Genomic DNA, 12,372 nt, shown 5'->3' with positions numbered 1-12,372 from the left:
TGGGACCATACCGACTTCACAGAGTATCTTGGCTTCATTATGAATATTAATTCTTACTCTCGTCACACCGGACTTGTCAACCATCTCCTGCATGACTCTTCCATTTCTTCCAATCAGTTTCTTAACCAGTTCTCTGGGTACTTGTGTGACCTCTTCCACAAACTCCAACAACCTTCGAGCTGTCTTGACTGCTCCTGCAGTTTTCCCATAGATTCGGAATGTTCCACTGTTTTTTTCCACTTCAATAACTGTAATACCTGGAACCTTCCTGGCTTGCTGAATGTTACTTCTCAGCGCTCTTATTGCAAGCCCAATTAATGGTTTCTTCACAACCACCACTTCCTGAAACGCTGCGGTGAGCCGCTTCATATGCTCCAATCGTCTGGTGTCTTCTTCCGTCTTTGTAGAGATGAGCCACTTCGTGCGAAGACACTGTAGGTGCATGCCACTCAGGATAGCCACCCGCTTCTTTGTGACATCACTCACAGAGCACACCACCAACCGACAAGACTCTGGGGCAAAGTACACTTTATAGGCTCCTACGGCAGTCTTGAATTTTTCATGTACCGCCTCACTGGCACAGGCTTTTCTCAAGTCTGCAGGGACTTCTACCATGCACGTAAAAACTGGCCGAATTTCTTTAGCTGTAAGGCCATCGGACCGTTCCTTGGGTCTTCCACATCCATCCTCTTTTCTTATCACAGGCTCCACCTTTGGAGCTGCATTCTCCTCAGGTTTTTCCATAGCCTCAGAGCCTTTGAATTTTTCCTCATCTTTGGCCTCAAGATTCTCAATCTTCTGTACCAAGTCCATCTTTCTGGCCTCCATCTTGGTCTTACCAGTAAGTTCAATTAAGCTCTCAGCTGCTGATGGGACTTCTGGGCTAGATTTCCCTACTTTAAGGGTTCTCTCAATTTCTGCAGCTTCAGCCATCTCTTGGGACTCTGCAGCATCTTCCTCAATTTCCTCTTGATTCTCTGCAACTTCAGAGGCTTTCTTGCACTCCATACCTTCAACCTCAAATTCTCTGGGGTCTACAACAGCTTTTATGCCGTTGGCACTATTATTCACCCCAGCACTGGGTGGATCACTGGTCTGCTCACCATGACCTTTGTGGATTTTTCCTCCACCAACAGCCTCCAGGATTTCTTCTCCTATAGTGTTATCACTCAACAGACTATCAGCTTCACACCAGGAAATCATAGGGGACATCACCACTACTGTTTTGGTCGGCTTCTTTTCTGCACTTTCACCCTGCTGATTTCTGCCATTACAATGTGTCAGTTCCAGCTCAGACTCATCTTTCTTTTGCATGATTTTGCTGTCCAACTCTAAATTAGCGGTTGCTATTGGCAACGTGCCTTTCTCCACCTTCTCTGCACACTCAGATTCTGGAAGGGAATCCACCCTTTTGGCAGAAATACATGACACTGTCTCTACCTGGACCATATTTTCAGAGGATGTAGCTCGCTCCGCCTCTCTACGCCTGTTGCGCCTCCGGCGACGGGAGGAGGTTTTCCCCTGTTCGCTCATCAGTACGTCACTGTACTCGTTTGTCACTTTAGTAGAGTCAGTGTATTTGCTGGAGTCATCGTCACTCAACCTGGTGTCCTGGACTGACATGTTCCCACCTAACCAGGTGTTGGCTCCCTTTTCTGGAGCTCCTCCGTCACGAACGGTCATATTGTCATTTATTTTCTTACCCATCATGTCACTAAGTTGGGCATGTCCACCTTTTTCTTTGCTCCCCACTAACTGACGACAGTCACCTTTAGGGGGTGCTATCTTCACCTTACCACACATAACCACCCCACAAGGACTCTTTTTAACCTCCCGCCGTGGTGGAGCTTCCTTTGGACTGTTACGGCTCTTACAAAAGCACCCGGACACTTCCCCCTGCTTCCACAAGTCCACAAATAATTTAGAGTCCCAACCTATAATAATTGGGTGCTGTAAATCTGAAACTACACCAACATCATGAGAACCAATGTCCCTGTCCATCTTAATGACCACGCTGGACATCGGGTATTCTTTATCATTATTGTGGGTGCAGTTGGCGTGGAACTTCTTTCCAGGAATCAGGTAGACATCAGATGTGGCCCTCACCAGGGTCACCAAACTCCTTGAGTCTACAAGTCCAGTTACAGATTTCCCATCCACTTCCACGATACACAGACGTGGCTTCTCGTCTGATGGGTGGTCTATACTGCAGACAGGACACTTGCAGCATGAACACCTTTGTGCTTGACTACTGTCCATCTGCGCCACTGCACCCTTGCCTATGGGATGCTCCACCCCCTTTTGGGCAACCACCCCTTCATGGGATTCCACCCCCTTTTGGGCAACCCAGTCCCGAGAGGGTACATTCCATGGCCTTTCCATGGAAAACGCATGTCCCAAACCACACAGTACCTCGGTGCCCCAGGTATCCTTCTGGGCACAGTGTGTGTGCACTGGCCCCACAAGGGACTGTACCCACTTGTCCAGCGCCACCATGTCCAGACGCTCTGCAAGCGACTCCTGTCGCTGCTGCAGCTCATTCTGCTTAACCTCCTGGCGGCCAGTCTCCTGCAGTTGCTCACCGACCCGCACCAGGTACTTTAACAGTATCTCATCCACACAAGCTGCTCCAGTCATGGTCACTCAGCTCCCACGGACCTTCGTGGACCCGCCGATCCACCGCAAGCCGCTTGAGTGCGCCGTCAACTTTCGTGGACCCGCCGATCCACTGCAAACCGCTTTGAAAAATGTTTTCGTGGACCCGCCGATCCACAGGCAACACTTCCTTGCAGTGTGTAGACAGCAGAGAAAAAAAAACCTTTGTGGACCCGGCTGATCCACAGGAACAACACCTCTGCAGTTGCTAGATGTGCTGCCTGGATTGCTGCCCGCATTCTCCACCATATGTGAACGTTGCTTACCGCAACCTGGGGGTTTTACTCGCTTGCAGCGATGCAGGGTAGCTTAGGCATACACAGGCAACACAGTCTCTCTCAAAAATGCAGCAGTTTATTAGTAACCAACATAAACCGCCCTTCCAAAACACAATGAAGCCTCTCCTGGCTTAAAGGAAAAGGTAAACAAAACACCTTCACATACCGTGGGCTTCAAGTCCATTTAATGTCCATAGTGAAGGTATGGCTGTCTCCCCACGAGACACGGATTTCTGGTCAGTCTTTGTAGCGGACCGCCCGCTCAGGTTTGGACACTACAAGTGTCAGAGTGGAGCTCCCTCAGCCTCCACACACTCAGTTCCAGATGGTTGAAGGCAACCCACGCTTCCTTGGGCAGGAACCTTCCAGAGGCTCCAACCTCTCTGAGAATAGCAGCCTCTTTACCTGCCTGAGGCTGCTCATCATGCAGGGCTGCTCCACACACACTGACAGTCTCCTAAATCAGCCTCGACACACCCACAGGTGGAGGTTTGTGTTTTCAGACCTGCACAGCATACTGGCATTGTTAAAGGGAACCTGACCCTTATATGCAGAACCAAGCCTTTGTGGAACTACAAGTCCCATAGCAACTTCTTCACTTTAATATCGCAGGGACCTTCTCCATTGCGACACATAGCGACCATTTACCACATTGGTGGTCGCTACCTCACAAACTGTATAACATTGCATTGTGTGATGGGTCTATGTAATACAGTGATGACTTTACAGTTTTCTAGTTATCTCAGTTGTTTTTCACATGTAGCAGAATTATCGCAGTATCCGTGGCACCGTCTTATCTGCCGTCTTCCTGCTAACCTTATCCGTGTCCTTTCTTTTGCTTGAAAATATTGGAAGGCAACTTGTTGAAGTCTGTATTTTCTTCTTTTGCGCTAATGATCTGTCTGCACAGGACAGACACAATATGAAGCTGTCGTTGGACATAATGGCGGAGGGTGACAACGCCTGGGGGTGTCTGGGTGCCCCCTATACACGTTACGATGACCATAGACCATACATATAACATAGCTTCTATTGCATATGTGAATAGACCCTTCGTTTGTAAATAACCGGCAAAATCTCCATTTAGAGCACGGAAATATCTAAGATGTTCTCATCTCATGTAGCTGATACCCTCCAGGATACAACACGTTCTTACATGAATTAATAGTAGACTGGTCTGTGCACCCCGGGGGCATAAACGGAATGTGTCACAATTGATGATATTTACCCACTCGCACACTATATTGTATGCATTGGCTTAAAGGGGCTGCTCATATTAAACAGGGGCTATTTGTATGGGACACCTAGTAATTTTTATGGGCGCTATGGAATGGTCCAATGTGGACAAACTCTTGACAAATATTGAGGTCCCTTTCTGAAAAGCCATTGTTTACCTTTTATGTCTTCGGTTCTTCGTGCAATCCTTCCTCGTCTCTGCTGAATGAATGCACAGCTCCTTGTTATAATCACTTTAAATTCTTTGTTCCCCAAACAAAAGGTGCGGTTTGTTATTGCGCGCTCTCCGGTATCAGAGCGTATCATGTTTCTCCGCTCAGACGCTTTTTATGTCCGGGATCATGGTATGGCTTATTGGTTGGACGCACCGGTGAACATCTCGTAACTAGTTATAATGTAACTTACTGGCATAGTAAGTTAAGTTAAGGGGCTCTCCGAAGATCGTTAATGGCCAGCAACAAAAATATCAAAAGTGTCCTCCTTTTCTGATCATCTGTGATCACTTATTTAACCCTAGTGTTCAATTAATTTTATTCATTTATATATAGCGCTATTAATTCCACAGCGCTTTACATACATTGGCAGCACTGTCCCCATTGGGGCTCACAATCTAGAGTCCCTATCCGTATGTCGTGTGTGAGTGTGGGAGGAAACCGGAAAACCCGGAGGAAACCCACGCAAACACGGGGAGAACATATGTCGCGGGCGGAGGAGGGGACGCTGCACTCTCCCACTGCTCGGGTCCGGCTGCTGCTGCTGCTGCTCGGCGGTGGCTCGAGCGGTGGGCCGGATCCCGGGGACTCGAGCGGCGTTCCTCGCCCGTGAGTGAAAGGGGGGATGGTTTGGGGGATTTATTGTCCGTGACGCCACCCACGGTTGTGGTGAGGTTGGTAACACCACCGCTGCTCTGGACGGGGATCCCGGGAGCGATGACAGGGAGCAGCTAGGATGTTGTTTTCTCCCCTCTGTGGGTAGGGGGTTTGGTTGTCCCGGGGCCCGGTGATGGGGTAGGGATGGTTGGCAGGCGGGTTACGGAACCTGGCGAAGTGCAGGGTCGCGGGGGCAGCGCTGTGCCACACGGCACGGTGGTAGTCACTCAGCCCAATGATGCACACAGTCTCTGATGAAACAAACGGCTGGATGGACAGGTCCCACGGGCGGCTGCGGTGTTGTGTCTCCCGGCAGGTTGGTGGTGACTGCCTTTCCCTGCACCTGTGTAGTATAACGGTTTCGATGGGTTCCCACCGGTAACCCGCTCCCCAGCTAAGATGGGTGCTGGAGGAGCCCCTTTTGCCCGCAGGCGCTGGCCCTGGGAACTGTAGCCTTGGCGGTGACTGTGTTTCCCTCTCTCGGTTGGACTGTTGCCTTCTTTCGGGACTTGGTTGCTGGGAAACCCAGGAGGTTCCCTTTGCTAACGGATTTGGCAAATTCACGGCGACTCCTAGCCTTGCCGGGGTCCGCAAGCCCCTGCCGGATGGTGCTGGCTTCTCTTTGCGTACCGGTCCGGTACCGCCGGGCCACCGCCCGTCCACGGTCCTTACGGCTAGCTCCAATAGGCCACTCCTGCAGACGGTCACCACCGTCTGCCAACCTTGCTGTTCCGTCCGGGCCACACACCCGGACCAACTTCAGTCTGCTCTTTTGCTACTTCACTTCTCTCTACTTTCACTCTCCAAACTAAACTGAAACTCTTTTCCCGCCTCCAGAACTGTGTACTCCTCGGTGGGCGGGACCAACCGCCTGGCCCACCCCCTGGTGTGAACATCAGCCCCTGGAGGGAGGCAACAAGGGTTTTTGTCTGACTTTGGTGTGCCTGTCCGGGAGTGTGGGGTGTGGTGGTGTAGTGCTTGTGACGTCCTGGCTTGTCCAGGGTGCCACATTCCCCCTTAGTAAAATGCAGACCGTCCGCGGGCTGCCCGTCCATCACCGGTTTCACTTTTCACGAACTGGAAAATATGAAAAACGGTTAACAGGTTACAAGTATAATAACATCTTCCCACATCGGGAGGTACTCTTACTTAAACGTTACAAACGTTACAGCTTCCGCTCTCTCCCACCCAAGCAACCTGGCCCTGATGCTGCCCCTAAGCAAACAGGCAGCACCCCTTGACCCCAGTCCAGCACAAGTTGCCCGAGCGGGTTCTGTCCTTTTCAGGGGACCCACGTCCATGGGTAACCCCTGAAACCCCCAGAGGATTGCCACCGGTTCCGGTGGTGGCTGGGCCCCAGCCTGCTCCACTGCGGGCCCTTCCTCCAATCTGCATCTCCACTTCCATCACTTTCTCATCCACGGGTTGTGGGAACAGTATCACTGTAAGAATCACCGCGCCGTTCTGTGTAGGCCAGTCCGCTGGGAAATCACCCATCATGGTGTGGATCACCTCTTTTGCCTTCTCCGCCGGTCTGGGAACCGGAGCTTCAGCCGCAACCCTCAATGCTGGTGGGCACCTCTTTAGATGGTCTCGGGAAACCGTGGCCAGGGTTCCTCCTTGATCACAGCTGATTTGGTAAGCCTTTCCGTCTCCCCATTCTGTGGGCTGTATGACATATGGGGTTCGTTCCCATTGATCATCCAGCTTGTGGGTCCTCCTTTTCCGCTTCAGCACCACATCTCCAGGCTGGAAGGGACCAGCAGACGCCTTCTGGTTGAAACTCTGCTCCTGCTGTCCCCGACTCCGACACAAGTTCCTTTCTACATATTCCTGGACCTGGCGGTACTGTGCCCTCCGTTGAGTGTCCCAGTCAGCCGTTGGGGGGAGTGCTTCTGGGGCTTCCAACCCCATTTCTAGATCTACTGGCAGCCGGCCGGGGCGAGCCCTCATTAGGTATGCTGGAGTGCATTTCGTTGAACTGGAAGGGATGTTGTTATACATGTCGACCAAGTTGGGTAGCTTCTCCGGCCACAGGTTCCGCTCTTCCAGCGGCAATGTCTTAAGGAGGTTCAGGACCAGGTGGTTCATCTTTTCACACATGCCATTGGTTTGGGCTTGGTAAGGTGTGGTCCGGATTTTCTTACAGCCGTACAACTGGCAGAACTCTTGAAAAACCTCTGCTTCGAAGGCCGGGCCTTGGTCGGTAAGCACCTTCTCAGGGTACCCATGCGGCCGGCAGAAGTAAGCCTGGAACGCTCTAGCGGCGGTACGGCCGGTCAGGTCCTTAACCGGGACAACCACCATGAACCTTGAATAGTGGTCTACAATGGTTAGAGCATAGGCATAGGTGTATCCACTCCGGCTGGGGGTTAGCTTTACATGGTCAAGGGCAACCAGCTCCAGCGGTTGATGTGTAACAATAGGGTGTAGGGGTGCCTTCTGGCTGGCCTCATCCTTTCTTCTCAACACGCAAGGGCCACATTCTCGGCACCAGGCCTCCACAGATTCCCGCATTCCATTCCAGTAAAACCGCTCTCTCAACAACATCTCCAGTTTCTTCCACCCGAAGTGCCCCGCACCATCATGGTATGCTTGTAGGACGGTGGGCACATTAGCCTGGGGAATCACCAGCTGGCGGATCTTCTCGTGGGTTTTTGGATTAATCAGCTCACGATACAACTTCCCCTGGTGGAGATACAGCCGGGTTCGTTCCCGCCACAGACGTTGGGCTTCGGCAGGGGCGGCAGGGTCTATCCCAGCCGCGCCTTGTTCTACCAGGGTCTTAACCAGGCGGACGGCCGGTGCATTGTCCTGGGCTTCCTGCCACTCCTGGCTGGGCAGTGGGTCCAGATTCAGCCGCTGTTGATGGACATACACTTTTTCAGTTAACGGCCGGTGAAATGCAGGCAACTCGATCTCCTCGAGGTCATCATCCTCTGGCCCCTATTCCAACAGGTGGGGCATCCGGGAGAGTACATCGGCATTGACGTTGATACCGCCGGCCCGGTACTTGATGGTGAAGTCATAGTTGGCTAACCTGGCCACCCACCGCTGCTCCAACGCGCCCAGCTTGGCCGTGTCTAGATGGGTCAGCAGATTATTGTCCATATATGCAGTGAACTTGGCTGCTGCCAGGTAATGATGGAACCGCTCGGTGATAGCCCACACCAGGGCCAAGAGCTCCAGCTTGAAGGAGCTGTAGTTTTCAGGGTTTCTCTCCGTCGGTCGGAGTTTTCGACTAGCATAAGCTATCACCTTCTCCTTTCCGTCCTGGACCTGGGATAGGACAGCCCCCAAGCCCACATTACTGGCGTCGGTGTAGAGGACAAATGGGCGGCTGTAATCAGGGTACGCTAGGATTTCTTCCCCTGTCAGGGCTGTCTTCAGCTGACGGAAGGACTCCTCATGCTTCTCTTCCCACACCAATGGGGCTCCTAGGGGCCTACCACCCTTGGTCTGTCCCACGAGGAGGTCTTGCATGGGGGCAGCCATCTTCGTGTACCCTTTAATGAAGCGATGGTAATATCCCACTAGGCCCAGAAACTGTCTCACCTCCCTCACCGTGGTCGGTCTCGGCCAGTCCTGGATAGCAGTGATCTTCTCGGGGTCAGGGGCGACACCGTCTGCACCAACCACATGCCCTAAGTACTGCACTCTGGGCTTCAGCAGGTGACACTTCGAAGGCTTCAGCTTCATCCCATATTTAGCAAGGGACGTGAACACCTCGGCTAGGTGCTCCAGGTGGGCCTCATACGTCTGGGAATACACAATCACGTCATCCAAGTACAGCAAGACGGTCTCGAAATTCAGATGCCCCAGACAGCATTCCATCAGCCACTGGAAGGTTTTGGGGGCATTGCACAGCCCGAACGGCATGCTGTTGAACTCGCAGAGTCCCATAGAGGTGGCAAATGCAGTTTTTTCCCGGTCTTCTGGTGCCACAGCCACTTGCCAGTACCCACTGGTGAGGTCCAGGGTGGAAAAATAGTTAGCGGTTCTCAGCGCAGCCAGGGACTCTTTAATACGGGGCAGAGGGTAGGCGTCTTTGTGTGTTATCTGGTTAATTTTTCGGTAATCCACACACATCCGCATGGTGCCATCCTTCTTCTTAACCAGTACCAACGGGGCGGCCCAGGGACTACAGCTGTCCCTAATAACCTCTGCCTCCTTCATGTTTCTCAACATGTCCTTAACACATTGGTAGTGTGCAGGGGGAATAGGCCTGTACCTCTCTTTAATAGGGGGATGCTCACCGGTGGGGATGTGATGTTGGACCCCTTTAATCTGCCCAAAATCTAGGGGATGCTTGCTAAAGACTCGCTCGTACTCCCGTACCACCCGGTATACCCCCTCTTTATGATGTGCAGGGGTATCATCAGTGCCCACGTGTAGCTCTCGGCACCACTCGTTTAACTCCCCTTGGGATGGGTGAGTGCTGGCAGTAGGGGGTGAGATTGGGGGGACGGCCTCATGGATGGTGTGGGGATCCAACGTGAATAACTTGGCAAGGGTAGCATACCGGGGAAGCCTGACTTCTTCCTCCCCGCAGTTCAGCACCCTCACGGGCACTCTCCCCTTCTTTACGTCTACCACCCCTCAGGTGGCCATTACTGTGGAGTGTGGGGCAGTGTTCAGAGGGCAAGGGTTCTATCATGGCGGGGTAGTCACACCCCTGGGGCCCTACTGCTGCCCTACACCAAATCATCATCTCGCTCCTGGGAGGTGTGACGCCCTGGGCAAGCCAGGGGTCACAGGTCATCACACCACCACACCCTACACCCCAGTTAGGAACACCAAGCTAACCCAAAAATCCTTGTTGCCTTCCTCCAGGAGCTGGTGTCCACACCAGGGGGTGGGCCAGGTGGTTGGCTCCGGCCACCGAGGAGTTCACAGCTCTGGAGGCGGGAAAACCAGGCAGTCAGCTCAGGAGTCAGCTCAGGGAAGAGCTAGAGTGTGGAGTGGAAGCCAGACTAGAGTCTGAGGAGGAAGTTTAGCCCAGGCAGGGCTGGAGTGAGGAGTAAACAAGCAGATGAGTTTAGGAGAAGGAAGTGAAAGTAGAAAGAAGTGAAGTAGTAGTGGAGCTAAAGTAAAGAAAGGACAGGAGTAAAGCCTGAAGTGAGTCCGGCTGTGTGCCCGGACAGTGACAACAAGGTCAGCAGACGGCGGTGATTGTCCGCAGGGGGACTGCTCGGAGGTTCCTGGAAGGACCGCGGACGGGTGGTGACCCGGTGGTCTGGAGCAGTGTACGAAGAACAGTCAGCGCCAGGGCAGGGGCCTCTCGGACCCCGGCAAGGCTAGGAGTCACCATAATTTTCCAAATCCGTCAGTGAAGGGGACGTCTGTCTCCAAACAACCAAGTCCCGATTGAAGGCAACAGTCCGACCGTTATAGAGAGACACCGTCACCGCCAGGGCACCAGTTTCTCAGGGCCAGCGCCTGCGGGCAAAGTAGGGCTCCTCCGGCCCAGATTGAAGTCGGGGAGCGGGTTACCGGTGGGAACCCATCGCAATCATCATCAACATAGGTGCAGGACAGAGGGACCATCACCGTCACCTACTGGGGAAAGCAAGTGCAGCCGTCCGTGGGAACCGTCTTTCCAGCCGTGTGTTTTACCGAGAACTGTGTCCAAGTCTCAGGCTGAGTGAGTACCACAGTGCCGCAAGGCACAGCGCTGCCCCCGCGTCCCTGCGCCCACCAAGCCCTGCATCTCTCACCTCATCACGGGGCCCCGGGATCACCAACCCCTACCCACGGAGGGGCAACACAACAACTAGCTGCTTTATATCACCATCCCCGGGATCCTCACACCGAGCAGCGGTGGTGCCAACAAATCACCACAACCGTGGGTGGCGTCATGGATAATAAACTATATCCCAAAACCCAATCCCCTTTCACTCACGGGCGAGGAGTGCCGCCAGAAGTCCCCGGGATCCGGCCCATCGCTCGAGCCACCGAGCAGTGGCAGGCCGCAGCAGCCGCGGCAGCCGGATCCGAGCAGTGGGGGAAGGCGTGGCGTCCCCTCCTCCGCCCGCGACAACTTGGCATCACGAACAGGATCTTACCGCTCTGCCGTTGGGTAGAGGTGCGCCTTGTGACCGCCGGAGGTATCCGGCTGAAAAATTTCAGAAGTCGCCATCTTTGGCGCGAAAAGTTCCCGCTCGAGCGTCTTCTCGAGTAGTAGAGGCGCGAAGGCCAAGACCCCGCCCCAGGAGAGGAGGGGCCGGGTAAAGAGCTAAGGGGGACGCGATGGCGGCTGGCTGCATGTGAGAGCAGCTATAGAAGCAGGGACGCCAGGACCCTGCGGCTATTGACTGGTTCCTGGAAGGGGCCGCTGCTAAAGATGCTGAGTCCGACCGACAACACCGTGGTCCCCGCGCCTGGCCCCGCAGCGTGGGTGGAAGTCCGGACCGTCCAGCTAAGCAGCCGTCTGCAGGTCAAGATGCAGCTCCTTATGGAGGAGTGGGAGGCCGACATGGCGGAAGTGGTGGCGGCCATACGGAGACGCGAGACGGAGGGAGTCTTGGAAGGGAGGGTAAGTGACCCACACCCCTGTGCCCCTAGTGGGTCGGTCATCGCGGCTGAGGGACCCGGTCCATACCCGCTCGCCCTGCTACCTCCCCCGCTACCCGTGTTGGCTGCTGCTGCCCCGCCACTAGGCCCGCTACCACCACCACCGGTAGTGGTACCCTGCCAATCCACCCCGGCGGACCGACCTGCAGCAGAAGCTCGTGACCACCCTGATCCGCTTCAATGGAAGAAGCCGAAGGCTGATGCCATCAGCAAAGATGCACCGGAGGCACGGCGGGGATGCAGCTGCCAGGAGGCAGAGCAGGCCATGTCACAGCGGGGTCCCTCATTACTGAAGGTGCCGGTCGTAGCCGACACGGAGGGACTCTGTCTGGGCCCATCCCCCGCACACGCTGAACCGGAGCAAACAGAAAGTGCTCCCGGCTGGGAGCAGCGGCAACAGCAGCTGCGCAGGGAGATCGATGCCCGAGAGGGGTGTAGAGCGGATGTGCATGCCCGCATGAATATGGAAGAAGATCGCCTGCAGCGAGCTACCATTGGGGTCCAGAGTGGTGCACCATGTGAAGGTGGCACTAGCGTCCCACGAGTGAGAATGGACTGTTGAGCAGCAAAAGGCAGCGGAGCACCGTTGCACCGTCCCCGTTGGGACCACCATCAGTGTGTTGTTTGAAAAAGTTTAAATAATGAAAGTGATGATTACCGTGAAAGTCACCTGATTGTCTTACCGTGATTTGCAACTGGCCGTTGCCGGCACCGTTGTCCCCGAGGGGACCGTTTAAAAAGTTTGCATGAGGAACTGCTCA

The sequence above is a fragment of the Anomaloglossus baeobatrachus genome, chromosome 8, assembly GCF_048569485.1.
Source record: "Anomaloglossus baeobatrachus isolate aAnoBae1 chromosome 8, aAnoBae1.hap1, whole genome shotgun sequence".
NCBI classification, from domain to species: Eukaryota; Metazoa; Chordata; class Amphibia; order Anura; family Aromobatidae; genus Anomaloglossus; species Anomaloglossus baeobatrachus.
Note: the sequence above shows the minus strand (reverse complement) of the source record.